Below are 27,494 nucleotides of genomic sequence, written 5' to 3'. Positions count from 1 at the left end.
CTTATAAGAAAAAGGACTGCCCTTGCCAGGGTAAAAAAACCTGCATTTTTAGTAGCAATTACAGAAAGCTTTCATTTTACAGCCTAGCAGTGACTGAATTTCACACCCTTTCTCTATGACATGGATCTAGGATTTCTTCCCTCAATTTTTCCTGCCTCAAAATCCAGGTTGGTTTGTTGAAATAAGAAGTAAACATAATGACTTTAATGGGATGAGCTTGCAAGGCTGTTGGCTGACTGAGGCCACCCAGCTAGAGTTCAGTGTGAGACAGTCTGCACCTTATAAGGCCAAGAGATGAAGGCATTTAAAACAAAAAAATAAAGGATCTGAACATGTTATTTAAATCATGGTGAAGGCAATTTTTTTTAATTCTTTTTTTCCCCTTCTGGTTCATGACAAAACCTGATATATGCAAGTGAATATAATGTCTAACATTTGTTAAACCCAGACTGAAGGCCAGCCAGATAGCTCTGAAAACAAACTGTGAATATTTTAAATGGAGTGAGATATACATGACGGAGTAAATAAAGGGCACATACCACATAAGAAAAATTGGACAAAGTTCAAATGCTATTCATCTTGGAGAAAGGCTTTTGAGCAGAGCAGTGCAGCTTGGAAACACTTGCATGTGCATTAGGGTCCATTACTGGGCTCTGGCTTTTGGGGGCAAGGGGAATTAAATCATTAAAAAGAAAAAGGAAAAAAAATTGCCAGCCCAGGTATTGCATGTTCTTAGGTAACTCTGAAGTGCTAGAAAAAGAGAATAAGGGTTGTATTAGGCAATAGGTGGAAGTGGTCCAACATGTCAAGAGTTCAGTGCTACTTCTAGGACTTAAGTGCTAATAAAATAAGCTTCTAAACTGCTGAAGGCACATGTCCAGCCCCAAATGCTTTCCAGTTTCTTAGCAGTTATTATTTTTTCTGTCTGATATAGCATTTTTAACTCTACTTCTCCAAGCCCAGAGATACTCCCAAATTTGGCTTGTTTTGTCTTTCTTTGGATGCTTTTTCAGTTGACACCAGCCTAGAAATTGAAACCCTTGAACTGAAATTCCTGCTATGCATAATGCCACTTTTCCAATGTTTAAAAGCTTGTCCCACTCTACTTATGGATTTGGTGGGAATCCCAGCTATGAAAAAAGATGACGTACACAATACATACAAGAAAAAAATTGATATAATTTACCCATATATCAGTAGTTTGCTTGATGCAAACAATAGGTCCAACATTATGATGGAGAGAAGTTGCCCAAAAGAAAAAAAAAAAGTATTTGAGGGAAAAAAAAAATATTTTTAGGGATGTTAGGACTGGACTTTGGAGCTGACAAGTGGCAACTTGTGGTTAGTGGTACATGATAATAAATAAATGATAGCTCAACATCCTAGTGACACCAATGGAAATTTTGAAGCTCTCAGCAGAGTTGAAACACACTGTCTGGGGAGGTCTGCAAGGCAGTTTATTCTGGTGAGAAGTGGACGCATACTTGTGGGGCAGCAGGAGAGTTAACAGAACTCTACCCACGATCTCCTGCTCCTGAGCCATCCTCGCAGCCCCTTCCCCAAAACCCGGCTCATCAGTCTTCCCCCTCAGCCAAAAGCCAACAGCTCTTGGCAGCCTGGCTCGGCGTGGCTGTTGGGTTTAATCACATGGCTTAATTTCTGTTTTCACTCCGTGCTCATGTGTCTGTTGCCCATGAACTCTGCATTTTAATAGCAGCGCGTCAAAGGAGCTGCTCAGATGCACTGTGGTGGACGAGCAGGGACTCGTTTGTCATCTCCCACCACATCGGGCAGCTCGGGCCTGTTTGGATATCTCCACGGGACCTGTTTGCCAGGGTGGAAGGCGACAATATTTTTCCAAAGACTCTTCTCTCAATCAAATGACAGGGGTCTTTGTGCTACCTCATGGGAGTCCCTCTCACCCCACACTGCCCCTGGAATAAAAAAGCGGAGAAGCACACTGTTTAAATATGCATATAAAGCTCTGCTGCACAATAGATTAACTGCTGTCAGCTTTCTATTTAGTCTGAGGAAAAAACAGTAGAGATTTTTAATTGATAATTCAGAAAGACACTCCATTGAATGGTGTTAATAATTACATCTGCCTATTCTGAGCTCTTCATCTACGCAGGGGTAATAGAGCCTTGTCCCTCAGGGACTGGAGCCCAGCTGAGAAGGCGGGACACCAAGCAAAGGAGTTGTAATTTGTATTTTGTCAACAAAAGCTGCTTAATCCTCCAGAAAGGCATCCTTCAGAGAGGCAAGCCTTTGTCCCAGGGTTTTCAGAGTGGAGGAGGAGGATGGGGAAGGAGGGAGAGAGGGAGAAAAGGGAATTACTGGCCACATGTAATTTATGGTTGAAAAGGTTCATTTATAGCTATCCCACTGTTGTATGCTTAGCCTGAGACCCTACTAGCTTCTCATTCTCTCATCAAGTTTGCCTTTTGTGGCTATAGGAATGGTAATGATTTGAGGAGAGGCTGGTCATGGTTGTTAAGAGTCATCTAGCATGATCAGAACTGAAGTCTCAAATTGATATTCATGTCTAAATCCATTTCGGCAGCATGAAATTTGGGGGTCCTTGCAATAATCATCTAGGTGCAGGCAGTACTATGCATATATGTATTTATTAGCCTCCTTTCTGTAAATTTTCTGAGCTTCAGATGACACAAAGTATTTTCAGCATCTGGCAGAAATTATTAACTGTATATAAGGAATAAATAGACAATAAAAAGATCAGGATTGGAGATGTAGCCCTCTGAGCTGTGGTGATCTGAACATACTGTCTAGTTTTGCTTTCAGGTCACATCCAAGCCAGAAGATACCTATTTTAGCAGTACAGTTTGGGTACAGTGAGAAGCCCTGAAACATAAAGCAAGAAGCCCTGTAAATGCAGCAGCTGCTTGACATCTATGCCACATCAGGCTGGCATCTCATGGGAACAGACTCCAGAGCAGCATCACCCTGTTCTCCCATGTGACTTCCAGCCTGGACAGTCTGTGCAGGTCCATGAGACAGAGTGTTGAACATCTTTATGGTGGGTATTTCAGCAGGCTGGCCACAGGTACCAACAGAGCTGATGTGCTCACCCTGAACCTTTGGAAGGTGTGATTCCCCGTGTGTGGAGTCAGCCTTGTGCCCAGAACAGTGAGAATCCTCCACCCCAGGAGTCTTAGTCTGAAAGGTGCAAAATAGGCCACAAGTAATTACCAGGAGTGATCTAAAAAAAAAAAAAAAAAAAACCTGGGCCGAAGCCAACAAAACTTCTTCCATCCTCAGGCTCAAGTCTTTTGGTGTAGCATCACTTCAAAAAAGCTGTTTAGGTGTACTTTGGTATGTGTGGATCCTCATCTATCCACCAATGGGTGTCTGGCCAGGCACCTTCTCTGCAATGGGCTCCTCCTGGCTTCAAGGCAGATAAATGGCTGTGGGATAAAGGCTGAGAGAGGAAGAAAGATCCTCCTCAGTACAGGATAAAAAAGGATGCTGGCAGCAAAGGGGGGGCCATATCAGCACGGGGCAGTTGCAAAGCACAGCCTGGCCAGAAAAGTGTTTACTCCCTGAGCTGAGGTTTAATGATTGTTCAGACAACTCGTTATTGGAAATGGAATGCCAAACTGCACATCTAAACACACCCAGACCTGAGGACATTTGAAATCCAAATTTGCACCTTGATCTGTATTTTGTCATGGAGTCCTGGGTCTGTGACCAGCCCAAAAGCCTCATTTCAATTTGTATCAATTCACTCCATAAAAACTGGCTATTTGAAGCTGGGCTGAGACAGATAGGCCAGGCTCCAGAACTGGATCTGAGCTTGACACTTTTGATTCGTCTTTATATGTTTTCCTTCTTTACAGCTTCCTCCTTTCTTCCTTCTTTTTCTCTCCCATCCTGCCCACCTTCTCTCTATCTTTCTAAATGAAATTGCACACCCTGTGCCATTTCTAGATGATGGCCTTGTCATAGAAAGTCTAATTTCAAGTTCAAGTGTACTTTGAGGATTTCCATTCTCTTAAAGAATTTCACTTTAAAAGATGAGTAGAAGCAGCAAGGGCATTTCTGGGACAGAAAAAAAAGGCACTCTACAAACCAGATCAATAAGTGTTCCTGCAGCAGACTAATCATTAATTTATGCAAATGGCGTGTTATCAGTGCATCCTTCCAACAGGAAACTCACAAACCAGAAGTTATTCTCCTCTGTTCAGTACATACCATGGATGATTTCTCCACTCAAAGGCATTTTTCAGGAGATCGATAGGACTAAGCAGCTGTCACGCCACAATTACTGCACAACCTTCAGTGAACTCCTCACCCTCAAAACCTCAATGAGGTTTTACCTGGCTTGCAAACCTATAACACCAGTGCTTCTTTATGTCCTGACAGCTACACAGTCTGCAAGCACGTTAGAGTACTTTTTCACCCACTTTTTAGCAAATCAAATGTTGAAGGCCATTGCCACATTTCTGTGTTCTGCCTTTATCTCAAGTTTCACTGCAGATTTGATCCTCATGAAAGCAAACAGGGACAAATAATAGTATGTACATATGGACAGAGAAAAAATGGTTCCTGGAGACAATCCACTGAATGCAAATAGCAATGTAAAATCATTACCCAGGTAATGAATTTGTCCCTTCTGCATTACCCCTGCAGTAAATGCCTCTGACTAAATGTCTCTCAGCAAATGTCTCCTAGCGATGGGCTGTCATTTAGTTTTAACTGTGTTTTAACACAGCAGTTTCCTTGCCCATGCCTCTCTAAACACCTTTGATCTTGCATTTGGACCATTAGGAACAGGTTATTACCTGGTTACTAATGCTGGGTCTGTGTAATTTCTCCATGGCATTACCCGAGTTAACTGAGACATAGGAAAAAGGGCTCCGTGCATCTTGGAACCAGGGCAGACACCTGGGCTGCTTTTGGGTGGCTGAAGTATGAGTGGAAATGGCTTGTGGGACAGTGCTGGGTGCTGACTCCTGGCACAGCACTGACTGGTATTGATGTGTGCCTGTGTTGATATGCTGCAGCCACAGGACATGGGGTTATTGCCTATTTAGAAGCGTCACGCCTGCCTTACTTCCCTTTGGTAACTATTTGCATTACCTCTCTTTGCCTTTATTTTTACTGAAGGGGGACCAGTGTGTTCTTAATTGCAAAAAAAGACTTGGACGTGCACCTGATAAACCAGAAAAACAGGATAAGAATAATGTCTTGAGGGAAACTTACTGTTCTTACAGAGTCAGTGACTCCGTAGAGGAGCTGCTGAGAGTGGGTTCAAGATCTCCTTCCAGTTATTTCCCTCTGTATCCCCACATCTCCATGGAATACAAGAGGTTTTTCTGGTCTGTAAATAAAACCAGAACAGAGGCTTTTTTTTTTTGTCCTCTCATCATTCACAAGATGAACATTAGATCACTTAAAAACCCATTAACTAAAATCCTTTTGCTGAGGCAGGAACTGAATCAGCTTGACCAAAACATGCTGCTCTGTGCCTGTGTTTGTGAGAGGATGACTCCAAATAACACTTGGGTTTACTCACAAAACAAAAACAGTGTGTTTCTGTTGGGCCAAAATCCGTTTAAGGATTTCATATGCAGCAGACCAGCTTCAGCCAAAGAGACTGTGCCAGACTGTTGAATTCACTCAAACTTTTCCATTTGTCTAAAGCAAAAGGGAAAAAAAGGCACTTTCAGCAAGGGAATTAAATAGTTGCACTAATTTACCCCTTCCCCGTGTTCCTTGGGCAGTGTGTCAAAGGGAAGTCCTTGTCCATCTTTTCAATGGGGAAGATGGAAGAAAGAAAGAGATAAATTAAATGTATCCTTTCATAACTTACCAAATGCTATCAACTCATTGCTAGCAACTGAGGTGGTCTCTTTACAGACTTACATGATCTTCTCCTGCATAATTTTTCTGAGTTTTGTTATATTTCAGGGAAGAAAACTCATATTGTCATCAAGAAACGAGGTTTCAGGTTATTTCACTATGCCAGTTCTGTCTGCTTCCTATATAAACCAGAAACAAACATTTCACTGTTACTGCACATTTATTATCTGTTCTTATCTTGCTGGTTGAACTTTTCTCACAGTTTATTTCTACTCAATGAGAAATTATTTATCCCAAAAGCAATATTTTCCCAGCAAACTGCCAGCATTGTTACAATTTCCATCTTTTTTTCCTTCCACCCCCACTTGTTATTAAGTATTTGCATTGAGAGATGAAGGTGGGATAGTAGGGTTCTCCCAGGGCTCTGGATTCAGTCCTGGCTCTCAGGAAATGCCATCCCTGCCAGAAACTGTCCAGGCACCATCCAAGCTCAGCCCAGCCCTCGCTCCCTCCACTGCTGCTGGAAGCCTGTCAGAGCAGTGCTGCTCAGGTGGCTGAAAAACATCTTCTGATTTCCTGGCTATGTTTATTAGTGATCAGTTTATAGCCATTTCTTCTGCCAACTCTGCCTTTTGCTTTAATAGCTCTTTTCTCTCCTTTGTATTTACATCCCTGCTGTATTTATAGACAGCAGTCATGTCCCCTTCATATTGCTGGGCTTAACAAGCCAATCTCTTTTAGTCCTGTCTCATAAAACAGGCTTTCCAGGCCCTGATTATCCTCCATCCTAGTTGCTTTTCTCTCCACCTGTTCCTGTTTGAATTCATCTTTTGTGATAAAGTCAAACCAGTTTAAAATCACTGAAATATCCCACTGACTCAAGGACTGGATTTGATTATTTTTCCAGCCAGAAGCATTGTAATAAATCTCAGTATTATTTTATGAGGGCTGTGAACAAAAGCTATGTATTTTCTTAGGCTCAGGTATTATCTAATTATTACTTGAGGACCACACTACTTAATAAAGCTGCTTTTCTGACTACTCAGGAGACACGTGGCTGTGATTGGCATGAAGCAGATGCTTGCTCTGCCTGTGACATCGCTCCATTCGGTGCTGGGAGAGAATCTATTTATTTAACTTTACCAGTTAACCTTTATTTTTTAAAGTTTGCAATATCATCCATCAAACTGGGAGGATTGCTTTTCACAGGTGCAAATGAGTCATCACATGTTTGCCAGCTTGGAAAACATTTAGAAAATTAGGGGCTAGGACTTCAGGAAGGAGAAAAAAAAAAAAAAAAGGAACAAGAAAAGAAACTCAAGAAACTACAGTCAGTCTCACAGCCCTTGTTGGGTTGTGGCTGTCCTACAAGAAGCAGAAATGGGTTTTCTTCCATCTCAGGTATTGTGCTGGTTTCTGAGATCCTTGTCAGCAAACATCAGTGGCTCTAAAGCTGAGTCCATCCCGTAATGAAACAGTTATCCCAGCCTTAAAGGCAGGATTAGCTACCCGAAGTGGAGCAGAGAGCCCCTCTGCACTTTTTAACACCTCATGAAGAGATCTGGCTGCCAACAAAAGGAAAATCCTAATGTGTAAAAAATGCATAATAATAAGGACTTTGGCTGAGTGGAATTCCATCACGGATCAGATGAAATTGCCTTGTGCAACTTGCTGAGGGCTCCATGCTATGCTAAATGACCTTTGTACCATGTAAAATGGGCACTGCAGCAGGATGCCGGGAGGATCAGGGGCTGGGCTGCTCTTTTATTTTCCCCCCCTATGGAGTTCAAGCTTGTCAAGAATACAACAAAAACGAGAGGGAGAAAGAGGGGGAAGAAACGTCCCATTGAATTTTTCATGAATGATTTTTGTCAGAGGAGAAGGAACATCTGTGTTTATGAAGGCTCCGAGGAGAGGACGCAGCGAAAGCAGGATGCCACCATCTGCTCCTGGGCACCCAAGGAAGTGTGCAACGCCCCATTCCAGTGGTAAAACCCAACCTGTGCTGCAATGTTTTAAGGCTGCAGATGAAAAGGACCCTGCCTTTGCCCTCAGTCTTGTCTGCCTGCAGCTGCCTGCTTTGCACTTGTGAAGCAGCAGTGATCCCCAGAGGATTTGGGTCTGAGGTTCGGTGGGTCTGGATGCTCAGCACCCTAAAAACCAAGCACTTTCTGCCTCTAAATGATGAAAACCCCATGACAGCCCCATTAATTCATGTGTCTGAGAAGGGCTGTTGGGTGGCCAGGCAGGTTCATGTCCCTCTCCACATGGGACTGATCATCACCTGAGGCCATGCATGGATGCCCCCAGAACCTGTGAGGAGCTTTTCTTTCTTCTTCTTTGTTTTGCTGGGGTTGCCTCACCTCCCTCAGAGGCACCTGGGGCTGACAAGAGCTGGAAAGGTGAAGCAGGGAAGGACAGAGGGACTGATCCTCATGGAGGTGTTAAACACTGTCTTGGATCACCCACTCAGGGCTACATTTGGCACTGTATTTGAGACCAGCAGTCAGCCTCTCTCAGCTTAGGCTGGCAGGACCTGTGGGGCTCTTTCCTTTTGTTTGAAGTAAGAGCTGTGAACCTTTCTGTAGAGTCAAGGGGGAATTTTACTTCACAATTTCTCTCCTATGTTGTAATCAAAGATGCCCTTGAGGAATCCTCCACCAATAGCACAGCTCTGAGTCTCTGACTGTAAATCTGCAGTTTATCACTGCAGGGCAACGTTTTTTATCTCATGGAGGTGGAACAGCTGCTCAGTGGTGACTTTGGGACTGGACACATGCTGCAGAGTTGCCTGTTGTGAAGGAAGACTGAGCTCAGCATCATCGTGTCTGCTGTCAGTTCTGTTTATTCTGCTAAGGACAGGGACTGATGTGCTGGGAGCCCAGACACAATCTTACACCTGCCACTAGCATAGGATGCTCCCTTAGTAAAATAATAAATAAATAAATAAATAGACACCCAAAACTGATGAAAGGGATCCAAGGTATCTCAAAAACTGTGTTGTACATCTGCAGAAGCAGGACATGAGCATCTGTTGTCATACACTCAGGGGCTTTGTATTTGGTCTGGCTATGCATCAAGTGTCAAATTTCCCAAGGGCTCACAATTCAAACCACAGCTAGATTTCAGAACAAATGTTTTTCACCAGAGATCACCAGGTCAGCAGCCACCCTGAAAGCTTGCCCAGGAGTGTGATGAAGAGCTCTGAAAGGAGCAATCTGATTGCAGGTGCAGAGCACCCAAAAATCAGCCCTTGAGTTGTTGTCAAGACTTGTATTTCTGATGTTGCTTTCTGCACTGCCCCACACCACAAATAATCCTGCACTGCCCCACATGTTCACACCCACGTGCCCCGAAGGGTGAACAAGCCTGAACAGGCAGAGATGAGAATCTGCTCCGTGGCATTGGGTACCTGAAGTGCTCCAGTCTCCTGAGGGCTATCCAAGCTGCCTTGCAGCTCTTCAGACAAAGATTCCCCCAGAAAAAACACACAGAGCACCCAATATTCCTGAAGGCCAAAAGGCATATGGAAAACACAGCCAGAGAGGAGCTGGAGTCCTGAGTTCTTCTTCTACCCACTCCAGTACCATTTTTCAAGACTCAAAATTGTTTATTCACTCTACCTCCAAATCTCTTTTCACCTATCTATGGAATTCGTAGCCACCTGCCAGGAATTTTTCATTAATTAATTTGGTCTGGAAATGTTGGAAGAGCTGTTACTTAAATACAAAGGAGATTTTAAAAAATATTATTATTTTTATTAAATCTTGTTCCTCCCTCCACTACTCCCTCCACCCACTGCCCATGGCCAGAAGGTTACTCTGCACCTTCTGAGAGCATTACAGAGCAAGTGCTTCCACAAATCTCCCTAGAACTTTTCTTCACATGGGCTGGTATCATCAGTCAGAGACCTGATCCATCTGGAGATAACAGGAGTCATTTATCCTTTGTGGCAGCTCATCTTCTTGCCCAGATATCCTCAGTGCTGAAGCAGGGTGGAATCTTTCCCTTGGAGGACAGGAAGGAGAAATTGCCCTTGATAATCTCTTTTTCTGTTGGTAGCAGCAGCATTTGACTCCAATGATGTCTGATGCCCCTTCCCTGGCTGAAAAAGCCACAGAACAGACACAGGAAGCATACTTGTTGTAATTCCAACTTTTCCTCCCATGCTGCCTCCCCTTGGAGGGGTTATGCTCTTTATGCAGATTTGGATCTCTGGGCAAGGACTCAGGGGGATGGAGGTTCCCTCTGCCCCATCAGCACTGCTCACACTCCATGTGACAGCACCACGGCAGCTGAGCAAGGTTCCTCCAGCCCCCCATGATGGACAGCAGGTCTCTGCAGCTCTGAGGAAGGACCATTCCCCAAGGACATCACTGGACACACAGTCCTGGTGCATGGTTTTTGGTCAGCACACTGCAAGCACTGCACTGTGCCCCACAGCAGAGTTAGTGGTGTTCTGCCAGCCCCCAAAACTCCACAGTGCCTTCCCCAGCACCAAGCAGCCCCCTCACAGCAACCCCTTTCTTCTTCAGTTCAAAGTGCTCTGGCACTTCATCTGGAAAATTCTTTAAATCTACATTACCTCTGCCTTATTTAATCTTTTCGGGAGCACTGACAACCAGTGCATGAAAAAAGAGATTTTAAGCTGAAAAGAAAGCAGCCCCTGATCACTTCTTGGGGCTAAGTTACAAACTGAATTGGAAACTGGAAGGTGAAAAGAATATGTTACCTTTTAAGTGTCACATTTTTCTCTGCAAAAATGCCTTTTAACTGAGCTGTTGCAGAAGGCATAGAAATACCATCAAGCCATGGCCTTAGATTTTGCTCTATGTTTTGCTCCTAAACAGGTGCCTTTGGTGTCTGGCTTTGTTTTTGCAGAAATGGGGGCCACCAGGCATTTACTAGGAATTTGGAAATCTCTTAGACTAGGAAAGATTTGTATCTCTGTGTTGAAGCACTGAGAGTCCCCACTGCTTACAACACTTCATAGCACAAACCAGATCCATCCTCAGCATCAGCAGCACAGAGAGAGACCTGGACACTGCAAATACCAGAAGGAAGAGCAAAGAGGAATATGTAGGCAGCACCAATGTAGCTGCACATCATAAATCCCTATCAGTCACATCTGAAAGCTGCACACCACAATGCCACTTGGAGCTTGCCTGGTTTCAGCTGAGGTGCTGCAGACTGTATATCTGAGGTGAAGGATGTGCAGCAACACTCTTGTTGTACATTCCCTCCATGCTGCAGAACACAGGGCAGACAGAACTTCCATGATCCTGGCATGTACAGACAGCACTTCCATGATCCTGGCTGAATCCCCATCAGCAGGATTATTTCAGGACACAGTCAGGGGAGGACACAGCCCAGAGCACGCCACCTCTCCAGGAGGCACAGCTGCCTCCACCTAATTCTGTGTCAAAACATCCAAGGTCACCACACCCCCAAAGTGTCTTCCTGCATCAAAGCATCTATTTACCTAGGTGGGAAAACCACCAGCTAGCCCATGGCACATCCCAGCAGGACTCTTCATACACTTCTTCTGGTGGATTTGCAGGTGTCCGTGACAGAGAGGAGATGGGCAAAGGTGCTGGGACAGGACAGGGAGATGCACGGGTTCACTGCACAGGTCAAAAGCAGATGGAAGCAGAAGAAAATGAAGCAGCATTCCAGGGCTGGTTTTTCCCTGTGTATCTCACAAATATCAGAATCTTCAACATCTTTGCTGCAACTGCACCTGTATCTGCACCAGGCTCACATCCTTGGGGTCCTGTCCCTCCTACCTGGTGGCTGTCTCTTGGACCCCTTACACCAGCCACTCCTGTCCTCTTGTTTCTGAATTTAGCTCTGAAATAATTTTTTTCTGAACCCTTTTCCTTTTTGACCCCCAGGACATTCACCCGAGCTGGGACCCATCAATTTTGATGGAATTTCAACAGGAATTTTTCCCAACTAAGAAAAAGAAAGCCACAATTTCCCTACAGATGAGATAATCTCTGCTGTTTGTAAGCAAACAGGCTGTAGGACACGAGTAAGAGCAGTGTAACAGAATAAAACACTATTTATAGATCAGACAGGCTGACAACTGTTGATTAAAATGTCTCCTTTCATAATCAAATGGCAAATATAAAGACATATTTTCTTATCTGTTAAGGAGCTTTTCTAGCAGCCTAGGCCATAAATGCTTCGATATTGTACAGTATCCAGTGATGTGAGTGCTCTTTGCAGAAACAGGCACAAGGCTTTGTTGCAGGAGATCTTGTTTCAATCTTCTCTGACAGTGACTTGATTTCAGACAGCTCAATCCAGTTGTTTATGCACAGGCATCCAGTGCTATCAGACACGGTCTTCAGGGTCCCTCTAGCCCCCAGGTGACACAAATGTCCCCAGCCCTTCTTTCTGATGTGCTGGGCCCCTTCAGGTGTTTGACAAACTCCCAGTCTTGTCCAGAGCAGCAGATAACCAGTTCAGGGTGGTCAAGCTGCAGTTTGCAAAACCTGAAATACCTTTTCCTCCTTGGTTTTTAAAACAGCCTAGGAGATCTGGGAATGGGATCTCTAGCGAGGCCCTATCAGCAGGCACCATCATATCCTTCTCTCATACACATACCAAAGCAATCTAGAGGAGAGCTCTTTCCCAGAGCACTGGTTAGAGGTTTATTGATCTCCCTTGGGCTGCTGGAGAGCTCTCCATGTGTGTACCTCCCCTGCATGCCATGAGACCACTGAGTATGAAAACAAAATACAAGCAATAAGGAGCAAATTGCTTTTTATTTATACAACAAAGCTGCAGGCATGCAGGGCAGAGGCAAAGGAAGCTCCTTCTCTGCCTGCTGAAGACCTCCCTGTGAGCATCAGGTAGAGCCTCAGCTCAGCAAGGCTCCATCAGCATCCAGCAGCTCCAGGGAAAGCGCTGGTTGGTGGAAGGGAAGAGGGGGAAGCAGGGCTGTGTTTGCACCAGAGTGCTGTGGCTTGCACCCTACCAGCTTGAGCTTTACAAGTGAGGGATGCATGTGCAAAATCTTGGGAGTAAATTCCACTCCTGAAGAGATGGAGACAGCCAGGAGCTGGAAATGTGTCTGCTACCAAAGCCAGAGGCAGTGCTGTGAGGGAGGGCTGGATCCAGCAGCTCCACCAGAGCAGCCCCAGGACAAGCTCTGGTGCAGACAGCTCTGACTCACCAGCTCTCCCAGATCTGTCCTGGAGCAGGAGGGAAGGGTGAGCCCGCACAACCCCACAACGATGTGTGTTCTCCCACAGCAACAGCTGTGCAGGGATGTGAGCCAGGGGAGATGGAAACACTGCTCACTGCTTGCCCTGCTTTCCATCCCATCTCTTGCACAGACAGGACAAACAGGAGAAGTCCTGCTTAATTCTCGACCTACAGGCCAGGACACTGAAGGAGGTGCTGGCAGACAGCAGAGCAAGACCAAAAGACTGATTGACAGAAAAAAGAGGCAAAGCAGGGAGCTGAACATGGATCCCTTGGGATAATTGGCCCACCTGGCGGGGTCTCCTCTCTAAGGAAAAGCACTCCAGGTAAACACCTATTTCTCCAATGTTTATGCACGCCTGAGTTTGCCAATGCCTCTCATCATTGCCAGGACCTCCCTCTCCCAGAGCACCCCAAATGTGCAATTCATACCTGGAGCTGCCCGAGGGAGGATGGGCTTGGCTCTGATGCCGAGCAGACAGGTGAGCACTGATGGTACCACAGCTCCTCCAGGGGAATGATTACCTGATTTATCTCCAGCCAAATCCTCCCTGATGTAAATTGTAGAAGCTCTCTTGGCAGGAAGCCCCATCCCCTTATATAAGCTGAAATATTGCCCTTTGAGATTTATCCATTACTGCCAGACTGCTGAGCCGCCTGTCTTCAGCAAGGGCCCCAGAAGAGGAGAGGATGGTTGTGTTCATACTGGTTTTGTCTGTGCAAGGTAAATATTATTGCTCAGTTTCCCCTGCAGCAGAGAGCCCAATGTCACCTGGACCGAGATTCCTCCTCTCTGCTGTGCCGAGACATTGGCTCAAATAGCAGGAATTCAATTTGACCCTGTAAATATCTTTCACATTTAAATGCTTGATCTTGGGGGGGAGGGAAGTCTCTTTTGGAAGTCTGAAATTTATACATATGCACAGAGAAAAATGTTTCTGAAGGAAAATTCCAGGCAGCAAATCACTGTGCCTATGAGGAATGGGTATTGAGTAAACTGCAATGCCATTCCCCTTCAGTCCTTCCTCCCTTCCTTCCCACCCACAGAGGCAGACAACCACACATGTCCACCCCAACACCTCAGGTCCCCACCAGAGCCAAGCACCCCCCTGCTCTCCCACACAACCAGCACCTTTCCAATCATTTGTGCCCCATTTTCTTGGAGGGATCTGGTCCCCATCCCCACAGGAATTCCACTGCAGTGTTGGACCAGTTGTGTTTGGAGAGGTACATGCTTAAAACCTCTGAGGGCTGACAGGCCCAGGGAAGGAAGGCAACTCTTCCCTCTGCAAAGCTCTGATAAGGTTCTGGCTGACAGAACTGGAGGGGCTGATGGGGTCTGCTGAGGTTTGAAATGCTCATTACACAACTGCAGATTGCAGAGGAGAGCAAACCTGGTCCCCAAAGTGTAAACCTAGAGATAGGGACAGGTAGCCTGGAATTACACAGCCTGAGACATGGCTTCCCTCATTTAATGTCACTTAAGATGCCACATGAACTTAAAGTCACTTCTTTGCACTGAGGTTCAATAGGTGCCCTGTGGCTGGTCATTCTGAATCCACTGTTGAGCACTGGCAAGAGGGGAGCTCCTGCAGAGAGGTTTCTGGCCAGAGCTGGGTCAGGTTTTCCCAACTTGGTGACAATTCATAGCTCCAAGTAGGAGCATCCACTAAGAGCTATTGTCCTGGAAAGAACACCTCTTTCCTTTCTATCTCCATGTCCCAGTCTCATTCAGAGAGAGATCTTTCATCTCATCCTGCCCAACCCACTACTTTGAGCTCATTCCTCTCTGCTATTCCCATAGTGCTGAGGCAAACCACTGCTTCTCCAAGGGGAAGCCAGCTTGGATGCAATTTTCCCTAGCTGCAAGGGCAGCAGGGAAGTGAACTGCTGGCTGTCACTGCACGAATAGCTGTGCCCCTTTCTGGTGCATCCTCTATTTTTCTCCTCTTGTGACAGACCCTTTTGCCACCTGGCTGCAGTAAAGAGACTCATACGAACCCCCCAAAAAGCAGGACTGGCATTTGAAGTGTGAGATCCTGGACTAGGTAAACCCCAACTTACAGTAAGACAGCCCCCCCCATCCCCTTCAGCGTGCTGTCATGTTTCTCAAGGGCTGGGGACCATTGTTAGAGAACAAAGCAGCATTTCTATAAAAGAGGAGAGCACAGTTAATAAGTTCACTAACTGAGAAAAACAGCCTTTTAATATCTCTCTTTGTGACTCATAGTGTGAGAGCCAGCTGTTACTACTGGAGAGAAATTCCTTGCTGATTAGTCTTTTAAAGGGCTTCCCAGATAATTAAATAATGATTTCTCTCCCCATTCATTCTAAGTGACAGGAGAGCCTGGCAAACCCACTAAGCATGGAAGGGCAGCATGTTTTCCCAAGCCTTATAGGAGCTTAGCTATTCTGCAGCTAATCCGGTGCTTAAACCCAGCCGCAGATCCCCGCACCGAGGGACAGGCTGTGCCACCTTCCTGGTGCTCCAGGGCTGACCTGGGACAGGCTGAACTCCTGAAAACAGGCTTTAGGCCAGGGCTGTGTTTTTAAACATGAAGTTACAATAGGAAGGATGGTCTCACCTGAGCAGATAAATTAACTTTTCTTTGCCTCCGCTTCCTGAGAAATCGTCTTTGCCTGGTGTTTGCACGAGTTCAGCGTGGTGAAGGAGAATCATTCCCTCTCTGTCCTTCCTGGACCGTGCTCAGAGCCACCATTAGAAAGAATGAGTGACCAATACGGAGGCCATTTGGGGTTTTCCTGGGATGATCTGGCTTTCAGCACATCCACTGCGTTTCCAAGTCACAGCATGAATCACGGTGATTTGCTCAGGCAGGAATTTCAACCATAAAATTGCATGGCCTCTCTCTGGGTACAGCTCCATTGGTCTGATGGACTTATCCTGGATTTCCACCAAACCTAAAAGGTGAAGAACAACCTGTGTGCTCTCCAGGTGAGACCAGGTGTAATCAGGTATATCCAGTCCATGCAGGATTGGGAAGCGTGCATGTCTACACCTGAATTACTGCATTCTCACTTATTTTCATGTGTTTGGCTTTCAGAGAGGGTCCTTACCTCATACCTTACTAAACCAGCGGGAAATTTCAGGATTCAATAACCTCTGGAAAAAATTAAGGTCAAAAATTAAGGTCAGCACCAACAGAGAAAAAGACGTAGCACATATTTTACCAAAGATCAAGACTGGTTTGTAGCTTCAGTTGTGCTTAAACATTTTTTTCCAGTGAGCAGATGCTTTTATTTAATTGAAAACCAATGAGAAATATCATCTGAGACAGAAAAACATTGACCAACCATATAAATATGTGAAAATGAGCTTGTGAGTTTTGCCCATTCCTAATTGAGAATCTGTTCTCGTGGTTAATTGAGAATCTGTTTAGGGGCAAGACAGGGGTGGGATAGATAGAAGGGAGAAATATTTAAGAAGCAAGTGTTCTATCAGTAACATACTGTAATGAGAATCTAGCAAAAAAAAAATTATTTTTTTAACTAAGATCCATCTGGACATCTTGGCAAGGGAAAAAAATGCAGCATTAGCAAAAGAGATTTTTGAAGAAGATGTTCTAACCCAAGTGCAACCCACAAGGGACATTCAGACACTTGCAAATGTTATGGATTTGTAATGTCCCTACAGAACCTGCTGTTAACCACTGAATTGGCAGGTAAACTGAGGCAGAAAGTGGTTAAGTAATACAACTGTGTGGCAAAACCTGCCAGAGGAGGAAGTGCTTCCTCCTCTCTTTGCTCCAACCCTCAATGAAGCATCACCCAGCCACAATGAAACCCCCAGATGGAGTGAAGTCTCTGATGACAGGCGATTTTGGATGAACTGCTCCCCAACCTGCAGCCATGAAGGCACTGGGCACTGCAAAACTTTCCATGAAAGCCTGGCTGGGGGAGGATTCTCCTAGGAAAACTTGCATTTAAATGGCATTGAGCACTTAGCCTGACAAAAGGCAGGAAACCCAAAGCAAAGGGTGACACTCTGTCTTTAACTTACATTTTTATGCCTTTTATTCCTTTATTCCCTGCAGTACAAATCAAGGACAGGGGGTCAAACTTAATCCTTCAGGATTCCCTGTGTTCAGTGATCTTCTACCAGAGATATTTGGTGGCCAGTATCATCAGACTAAGCAACTTTTCCTGGGAATAGGAAATTTAGGCATGATTTTCTAATTCACAGTGCAGAAGAGCTCCATGGCCACCCTTGTTCCAGGGAAACCAGTGCTCCCAGCAGCCTGGGTCCCAATCCCTTGACCCTGCAGGGAAGGTTAGTGAGACAGAGTGCTGGGAGACAGGAAAAAACAGGGGTGCTTTGTACACTGATAATGTTCCCTTTGATCTGAAAAGAGTGAAGGAAGGCAGAAGCTTTTTTAGATAAGCCATGGAAAGAGAGCGGCCCAGAGCATGAGGGCTGAGCTTCAGCAGAGGCTGGAAGAAAGATGGACCTCTTGCTAAAAGATAAATGCTTCAAAACCCCAAAGCTGAGCTTTCTGAGCAAGAGATATACTTTTTACTGTCATCTTTAATTCAACAAATTCTGTTTTTCACATCTGTTGAAACTATTAAAAAAATATAAAAACCCTCAGCAAAACTAGGCTGAACCCAGGGAGTCCTAGGCATTGAGAAGTTCACACTTATGGTCAAAATGCTACCACTCTCAATTCCTTTTTATTAGCTGTGTCCTTAGGAAAAAATTACTTTTAAAGATTATTACATAATTTGTCACGTGAAAGGTCCTTGTTGTTTTGTCTCATTATTCTGCTCCTCTGCAAAGGCAGCCACAGACCATCTTCCCTAATGGATCAGGAGGAAACCAAACCCTGCTGGTTGTTTTGTTGGGCAGCAGAACCAGCAGTGGTTCCCAGCATCTGGGAATTAAGGCTGGCTCTCTGCTCTTTGCATTGCTTTTTTCAAGAGAGTCTCCAGGTGAATAATTATCCTAGGGTGAATCTTGGCCTTCCCAATCTCCACAGTCACTTTTGAAGTGCACCGGGAAGGGAGCTGTGGTGCCACAGTGAAGCTGTTCATGTTTTCAGAGGGGGCTGCACATCCAGAGTTGGGTAAACTCTCCTGTTTACCCACCAAACACAGCCCTGGCATTGTGGTTGGCACTAGAAGATTGATTTTTAATGCCTTCAACTATTGGTAGCAAGTCCCTGGCAATCTCAGCTGGTGACATATTGGTAAAGCAATGAAACCCTGGAGGCAAGGAGCAGCATCTGTTTCAGCCTGGGGATCTGGGGTGGGTAGAGGTTCGATTTTGTCTTTTTTTAACTATTAGGAAAACATGATAATCAAATCTCTCTGCCACTCTTAATTAGCAAGGGGAAAAAGCAGTACAAAGAATAATTAGCAGAGGCAACTTTCCTTTAATATGAGGCCACAGCCAGACACCCCAGGCAATGAAAACACATCGGATTGTGCAGGGGCATTCAAAGTCAGCTACAAAACCAAAGGAACTCCCCTACATGCTAACATTACTGCCCTCCTTATATTGCACTATAAAACCGGGGTGTCAAAAAGGCTAGAGATTTTACACTTAGTGACAGTGGTTTATAGTCATTAGACTAATTATGTTGGTGTTTTTACCACCTTTATTCTACTAATTGGTCTAAAAGCCAAACAGGGACATCATTACTTTACACAAACAAGCAATTATTGGGCCATAAACACACCCTGGTTTGTGTTCCCTGGGTGAGGAGGGAGCTCCTAATGCTCTCTCTGTGGTGTCTGCCACAATAACAGGCATTACTGATGCACTTGACTTTAGCTCTGCTGACAAAGAGGCCTCAAAGCTGCTGATACACAAGAGAAACTGGGTATTTGTTACCTCCCTACGCACAGATTAAGGAAAATGGCATCACTCCAGGTTCAGCCCATGCATTGCTCTTTGTGCCAGCACAGCTCGACTTCATTTTTGGTTGGGTTTTGTTGTGTATTTGCTCTTCTAGGAAAGGACAGCTCAGTGGATGCAGCAAGAATAATTTGTTTATGAGACACCCATGAGAATTGTTGTCTTTCCAAGAAATTTGGTCTCCTTGCAGGCTACTGGGTAGAACATTAAGCCGTGACATTCCAAGACTTGTCATTGCCTTGAGCTCTGCAAAATACATCTGCTTTTCCCGAATGGGCAGCATCTTCCCAGGTTGCACACCCTGGCAGTCCTTCCCCAGTTATTGCTCTCCCACTTTGGCTGTTTCACTAAATGCTTCCAAAGAGCAGTGAGTGCTCCTCAGTCCTCCTTGCATTCCTGGGAAGGCCATTTCTGCTGGCTACAGCGTTTTGCTTGAAGGCTGTGTGCACTGCACACTTGTTAGCACAGACTGCGTTTGAAATTGCACTTATTGGAGAGCAAACATTTGCACGTGGTTAGAAGAGCTGGGTTATGTGTCACCTGGCAGCAGCACTGCCAGGGCTCAAAGACCTGGGCTCTTCATCACCCACAGCAAAGATTTCAATACCGTAATCCCTCACAGAAACCCTAGCACACCTACTTCCAGTGACTCTGTGTGCAAGGGGTGCTTCAGAAAGGTATGGGGGAAAAAAAACCCCAAAAAACCAAAAGAGAAATCCACCTTAATATTACCACATTGGAAATATAAAAGTGATCTAATAGGAATATCATGGTCTAAAACTTTATTTTATTTTACCACCATACAGATATCTCCTCTTCAGATGAGATTATAAACTGAATTTATCTTTGAGTAGAACAAATGTTGACCATTCATTGTCTTCAAGAAGCCATAGTGATTTTCTGTAAGCACTAGGATAGCAGGAAAAGATTAGGGCATTCAGAAGGAGGTTTATCTCAGGCAAAGCAAGGAATGACCTTGCACCATCCAAAATTCCTTCCCCTGGGTGTGATAGTCCTCAACACTGATTCAAATGTGTTTCAACAAATTGAAAGGCAGCGTTGTCATGAACCATTAAATAATACATGTGTTTCCTAGAAGGGTGATCTACTTTTAAATGTTTTTTGAAACAGGCTGTGTGGTTAGTCTGAGTTCAGATGCTGGAAACCTCTGTGTTTCACCTAAATAAAGTGCTCTGGACTGAGGCCTTTTAGGGTTGCTGAAGGGCTTTGAAATCCTTGTGTCCTTACCACTGTCACTGGTTTTTTAAGCCCTTCCCCTGAAGACTTCATCAAGTATTCTCACTTCTAAACTGATAACACAAAATGGTCCATTAGAATTAAATACATATGAAGAAAAAGTCAAATGCTCAGTGTTTCACAAATGTTTTCTGCAGCAGGACTCTGGCTGCTGTATTTACTGAACACGTCAGACTTTTGACTCTATAGTTTCTTAAACAAGCCAAGTTTTTGTTTTATTTTATGTTCCATAAATCCATTTAAATTGGGCTATAATGGTTAATTTTAAGCTCTCTCTCAAATGTTTCTAAGGGGCTCTGTAATATCCAAGAGAGCTGGCTCCTCTCCTTTGGAAATAAGAAACTGCAGCTTCAGTGAGAAACGCTATCAGAACAATGTCTTCTTTAAACAGCCCCCAGAAGCCCTGCATTTCCAACTCTAAGGGGAATTTGCATGTGTTTCAGCATCAAAGGTTGATATGACCCTATCACCTAGGGACTGTCATGTTATCTAAGTGCCCGCATATCAGGAGCACGATAACATTGTGTGCCTCACAGCTGTTGCAGAAACGACATATTTTCTGAATTAACCTAGGCTCGGATTTATATAAACTATCCCTGATAACATCTGCCTAGGACTCTCCTTTGAAAATGAGCAGAGATCCTGCCCGAGCGAGCTCCCTTCTGCAGCCGGGAGTAGACAAAAAACCAAACCCAAACCCTCCCCCTGGAAAAGCCACGCTTGGATTCGTGACGCTCACCCCAAGAAACGGTGGAAAAAAGTGTTTAGCGGCGAAGGTAGAACAATGAAGATGTCAAGCGGCTTCTCGGGAGCGAGTCGCTGTGTCTTGTCATGCTTGGACATGAACGGGGAAAAAAATGTCTTTATTACCCGGCGCGGTAACCCCGCAGCGCGCCGCCGGCTTGATCCTATAACTTTCCCATTAGAAGAGGGCGCCCGCAATCCTAATGAGGCACAATAAGTAGATTATGGGAGTCCTTTTGTTTTGCTAAACAGCCGCTTTTTCTGGCGGGGGTCTCACAAAGGTGTGCGGGGCCCCGGTGCGGGGCCGGGCCCGGGACGCGCCGTGTCGGGGCGGAGGAATCGGCGGAGCCGCGGAGCGAACGCGCGGGGCCGCCGCGATGGGGCTCGTCAGTACCGAGGCTCTGCCCATTGTATCTGGGCTATAAAGCTGTCAGAGCAGCCCGACTGAATGTTCCCTCACTCCTACCCTGGCGCTTCCTCCCCTCTCAGCAGAGAGCTAAGCCCCGGGATCTTTTGTTTTCATGAGAAACCACTGGCATCTCACATTTATAAGGACTTTTAAAGCTCTGCTATGAAAAATAGCTCTGTCTTAAAAATACAGGGGATTTTCTTGTTGTTGTTTGGTTTCTTTTAATTGCATGCAAACCAGCCGGTAAATTTGTGTAGTCCTCTGAGAAGTTATTTTTACAGAGAGATCAGTGGTTATTTAGGATGCAAAGGAGAGCACAGCTTTTCACCAGGCTGCAATCTTTCCACCTTGCATATTCATTTCGATGACTAGAGTAGGAGACTGCTCCAGGGGAAAAATAGCAGGGATGGATTCCTGCCTCTGTGAAGGGACTGGATCTGTAGGCAAGATAAGGGGGAATAGCAAGTGGGCCCACCACCCCTGTAATGGGTTTCTTAGCTATGTTCCTGTAACTATTTGCATGCTGGATAGCTGTGGAAAAGATATTAGAAGTGTGGAAAAGTTGATAGGAATGACCAAACCAGCCTGTAGGCTCAGATGCAGTGTGCAACATTGCATTCTCATTTTCTGTTGGTTTTAATTAGGCTACCCAACCTTTGAAAATTGATGTTAAGGAGTTGCAGGTCACATGAGGACCCTGTAGTGTGGCTGCTGATCTGCAAGGAGAAAGACTGCACAGCCAAGCAGGAAGTTTCATCACAGCCTGCTCAGATGTTGCTTGTCATCTCTCTGGTCAAACTGGAGATTTATGGAGAAGAGCCTCTCCTACTCTGCTTTGGTCTGTCCATGTGACTCTGACAACAGAGAGAGAAGTATAAATTTTGTGAAAACAAGTAAGAGTATCAGGGGTTTGAGATCACTGGGAAACTCTGTTTTGTGTTATAAAGTACTCTTGTTGCACCTTCAAGGGGGCAAATCTGCCCTGGTGTCCTGACCAACTTGTCCACAGGGTCAGGCTGTGCACATCTCTGCAAATCCTCATTTCACCAGCAAAGCACATGAGTGCCTGGAACCAAAGCCTGGGCAAAGATCTTCTCAAACTAGAAGCAAACAATTCATGCATTGAACTCTTCTGATGGATCCGGAAATATTCGCTAAGAAATTTCTCTCACAGTCCTTGGTCTGGAATGGTATCTTAAATTTTTCTGTGGATACTCCTGTGGAATTTCATTGAAAATCTGATGTTTGTAATCCTCCAGAACCATTGCAAGTGTTTCTAATGAACTGAGACAACAAGAGGGAGAGGAGGCTGTTCAGTTTGTCACTGCAGGTTCCTTCTTGAGTGTGATTAATACTATCTTAATGATGGCATTAACCCATCATGGATTGAGATCTCACTATGTGAACCAATATACCAGGGCCGATGGATGTCACAAACCCATTTTTTCCCCCCAGAAGGGCTCACCCAAGGCACCAATAGGCACATGTGAAGCCATGCAACCAACTGTGCCATCCCTGAGTAGGTATTTTTGTATGTCATAATCCAGGAAAGAAGACTCAGTTAATTGATCGCATCACTTAGCACTTGAATCAACTGCTGGGTTCATCTCAGTCAGCTGAAATAAAGTACAGCATAAATGTGATGAAACTGACTAAAGTTGTACCAAAAATATCACCGGGAAGGATTTTGGATGTCAGATATTTTGAACTTCCTCTGTATTAGAAAAACAAACCAAACCAACCAACCAACCAACCAAACCCCAAAGCAATAATTTCAAACCTTATCCAAGCAGCTGGCAATGGTTTTTACAGACACTTGAGACATGTTACAGGTGTGTTGCTGGGACTAACCATTGCCTGAAGAAGCCCTTCTAGAGGAATCTTATCCTTAAATTGTATTAGCGCATTTTGAAGGATTTTCCCAAATAATTTTCTCTTTGATCTCCCTAATCCCCCATTGGTTTTCCTTTTTTTTTTTTTCTCATCACTGCCTACTCCTTGCTCTGCACTGCCAAAGGGCTCAGGGAGCTGCCTCTTTCCAGAGCTTGGATGAGGACTCTTCTCACAGCCATGGCAAAGCCTCTGCATCCTTGAAAACACATTGTAGGGCATCACACTACACACTTTGTCACATTTTAAAAACCACTCTTCTCATGGGATCCAAAGAAAACAGCACACCCTGACTTGTGAGAAAACTGGGAAGATGTCTGCAACCCTGGGCTGCGGGATAGGTTGGAGTAGGGTGCCCAAAACCCCAACAATACCAAAGGCAGCTATATTACCCCACTCTGAGGTCTGCCCATCCTTCAGAACCCCCTCCTAAGACTCCACCCTGGACCCCCATGGGACAGCAACAGTTGGTGACAAGCAGCTGGGAATGTTGCAGCACCAGAACTTTCCAACATATAAAATACAACCTCGGGCTACCCAGTTCTGCATTTCTCCATGGAGCATCTAGGGATGTGCTTAGGTAAAAGATATTGTTGAGAATAAATCTTACTTTACGAGCGTTTTTACTCTTGGCAATGGGTGGGCCACTGGAAAAAGGACTGTTAGAAAACAAAACTGAATCTGTATTGTTGGCCAGGGCAGAAAATGATTGTCCAAAATAAAGCATAAAACTTGTTAACAAGCAAAGCACACTATTGGATTCAAGGGCAATGGAAGTAGGCAAAAAAATATGAAAACCTTCTCTAGGCACACTGAATACAGCCCTTATGAACTAAACCTTTTCAGAAATGTTATTTTATTTCTTGTGTGTCACCCCCCACCCCCACACTTTTTTTTAAGGGCTTGGTTTTATTTTTAGCAGCAATCCAGTTTTTTTTTTTTTTTTTTTTTTTTTTTTCCTTTTTCAGATATTTTCCTGTAAATAGTAATTGGTTCTTTTGTGGCAGCGTTTCCACATTGGCAGGGGTGTGTAGGGCTTTCTTGGAGGTGGCAAGAAAAAAGGGAGTGATTTGTTTCAATGGGTTATTGTTGAGTGAATGCAAATATCTGCAGCCACTGGAGCAAATAGGAGCAGGGGATTAGGTGCAGGAAGCTGGCTGAGTGGCATAGGCCATCTGTCCTGGGCCTGAGAAAAGAGGAATCTCGTTTGCAGTGTATGTTAATTAGTTAGATGATTGGTTCAGCTGTCACCTTTGCAGAGTGAAAGCACACGGGCACAATTAAATTCATGTCCATGTATGTTTATCAAAGCACATGTTTTTAGACAGCTTTGGTTTTTTAGGTGTAATTTTGTCTTCTCAGGCACTGAGAGGATTCTTTGCTATTGTGCCCACAAATGGAGGGGACAAAAAAAGGAAGAAAGAAAAAAGAAAGAAGAAGAAAGAAAATACCTTAATTAAAACATGATCTGGATTGTTTGCTGAAGCGTTTCTGGCCACATTCTTTAATGCACTTGAAATTACCCATTTGCATCAATAGGCGTTAGCTGAATTTATTTCCATTCAAATGTATTCCCTTGATGTTTCTACAGAAGGTGGTAGGTTTGGAAATACATGTATGGCAAGTTTGGGCTCCTAGGGTGCCCCCATTCAAACACAATGTCAATATCCTACACTTAAAAGGGACCCGTTAGTTAAAGTAAAACGCTCCCCAGTTTGGGGTGGGTTTTGGTTTTGTTGTCATTACATTGACATCTCCAATGCAGCATCCCCAGTAACTTTCCTTGGGAAGAAGTTGTCTGCTTGCAAGCCCCAGGGAGTTATTTCCCATGGTGTCATTTCAATTATTTTTGATTTATTTGTTTACTGTCTTCCAGTCCTTGTCAATGCACAATGGGCCACGTCTCCCCCTCCACGGGCACACAGGGCCCTGCCTGCGGGGTTTCGGGACACTGTGGAGTGCCAGAGGAGCCATGGATCTGCCCAAGTGCCTTCAGGGGCTTGTGCAGAGGGCAGGCAAGGGGACAGGGCAGGGCTTGGGCAAGGCACCCTCCCTGGCCGGGGACACTGACACTGACCTTCACACAGAGGCATGAAAAAGCTGCAGAGGCTCTTGGTTCCAGGATGGAGGAGCAGTCACGGAGATGCTCTCCTGAGGCTGCTTTGCAGCAATGGAAGATTTTTTTTTTCCTCACTGGTCTTGGAGGAGAAATCTGTCACTCATCCCACTTGGCTTAGGCAAGTCCTGGGGAGAGGAGCAGCCTCAGAATGCTCCAGCCCAGTGCCATTAGACTGTGTTCACAGACCAGCTCTCTGGAGAAAATCCCAGCCCCTGTCCTTCCCATCCTCTGGCAGGGTCTGGCCATGGTTTCTCAGGCTAAAAACCAGGCAAGGGCCATTTCTTTATGCCCTGGGGAGATGCTGTGCCCCTTGTTTGCCTGTGTCTTCCTGCAGGGATTCCTCACAAGCCAACACTGGATTCACAAAGCAGGGTGGGAAAAAAAATTGCCACAAACTCCCTTTATTGCAAAACCCAAGAGCAGATAGATTCAGAGTTTCGATGGCCAGAAAGAGAGGGGGAAATGTTTATATGCAAAAAAGGCAGCTCCTGGTTGTGAGCTATGTAGAGGAATACACATCTGCATGCCAAGGACTCACATACTCTTTAGGAGGGAGGAGGAGCAGGGGCATGAGGGTATCAGCATGGTGATGGGGCTGTTTTCCAGCTGATGGACCAGTTCATAACCCAGCATTCAAACCCAGTTTGAATGTTCACCTCTGCAGGGGTAAGACATCTTCTGTGTGCATACAGTCTGATAAAACATGTAGCAAAATCCAGGAGAACATAAGTAACACCTTCTTTTTCTGTTAGGTAGTGCTTACACCCTTTACCTGCTGAGTGTTTTCCTTCCTTCCTTCCTTCCTTCCTTCCTTCCTTCCTTCCTTCCTTCCTTCCTTCCTTCCTTGCTTCCTTCCTTCCTTCCTTCCTTCCTTCCTTCCTTCCTTCCTTCCTTCCTTCCTTCCTTCCTTCCTTCCTTCCTTCCTTCCTTCCTTCCTTCTCTCTTTTTTTTTTTTTTTTGACATGGGGCACAATCCTCAAGCCATGTGGCATCTTGCTGGAAAGGTGAAAGCTGGGTTGAGTACAACCATGCACAGGGATACTAAATCCTGTGACAGGAGACACAATGAGTAGAGACAAGCAATGTCACCAACATGGCCTTTACTGGGTGTCAGGCTATTTTGGAAGATTGTTCAGCCCTAAGAGTGAATTGATCCCATTTAGCCATGGGATTCTGTGTGATTCATGGGTCCTGGCCAGCTCTATTTCCTAACACCTTTCATAGGCACCCCCTTACAGGTTGTGTGTAAATGTGTGTCTTATTCCTTTTTAAGACAAAGCACTATATCAGCTGTATTTATAGAGGATCAGCAGATGGCCAGCAAGCTGGGGAAAAAATTGTATTTGTCAGGCTTATAAATCTGAAAGGGGAGTTTCAGCAAAACCTCACAGCACTTGATGCAATTAATTTTTGGAATGGGATTTTGTCTGTGAAAAATTATCCCAGGCCTTCAGTGCATGGAGGGTGCATGGAATTATATGGGTGCCCTAACAGCAGCATCCAAGTGCTCCTGGTGTGTCCTTAGAGTCCCAAGGGAAGAAGAATGCTGCTGTACTGACAAAACAGGGGGGAAAAAAAACTGGGGTGCACATGTGCTGAGAATCCCACAACAAAAAGGGGAACTGAATTTGGGTTCAGGGCGTGACAAGAGACATGGGATGAGCAAAGCCCTTCCCATTCACCAGGTGCTCGAGGTACATCTGTGCTGACTCTAAGGCATTTCACTCACTGACTGTTCTGGACATTAGTGAACATCCCACATCTTTGCAGCGATTTTGGGGAAGCCTGGGAGGAGCCCCAACATGAGAATAAAGAGAAAAGCTGGAGAAGTTCAGGGAGGCAGAGACAACCTGCGTCTTCTTGTCCATCAGAGAGGGAAAGGTAAAAGTCCTGCAGGAGTGAGCAGATGTGCTCCCAGCATGATCCCAGAAATGGCACAACTAATGCAAGACAAGTTACCCCTTTTTTTCTTTAACCACTTTGCTAAATGTGTCCAGAGAGCCATTCCATGGCACTGCAGTGCTTCCTCTCACGTCCTAGGTAACCTGGAACCAGTTTACTCCCTCTCACTACTGGAGACATAGAGCCTTACTCAATTGGGCTTAAAAATGCATGTAATGTATTACTGAAAATTGCCAAAAGTCCTAATTGAGATGGTT

The sequence above is a fragment of the Vidua macroura genome, chromosome 4 (assembly GCF_024509145.1).
Source record: "Vidua macroura isolate BioBank_ID:100142 chromosome 4, ASM2450914v1, whole genome shotgun sequence".
NCBI classification, from domain to species: Eukaryota; Metazoa; Chordata; class Aves; order Passeriformes; family Viduidae; genus Vidua; species Vidua macroura.
The sequence above is the reverse complement of the archived record's forward strand: the minus strand, read 5'-3'. Positions refer to the sequence as shown.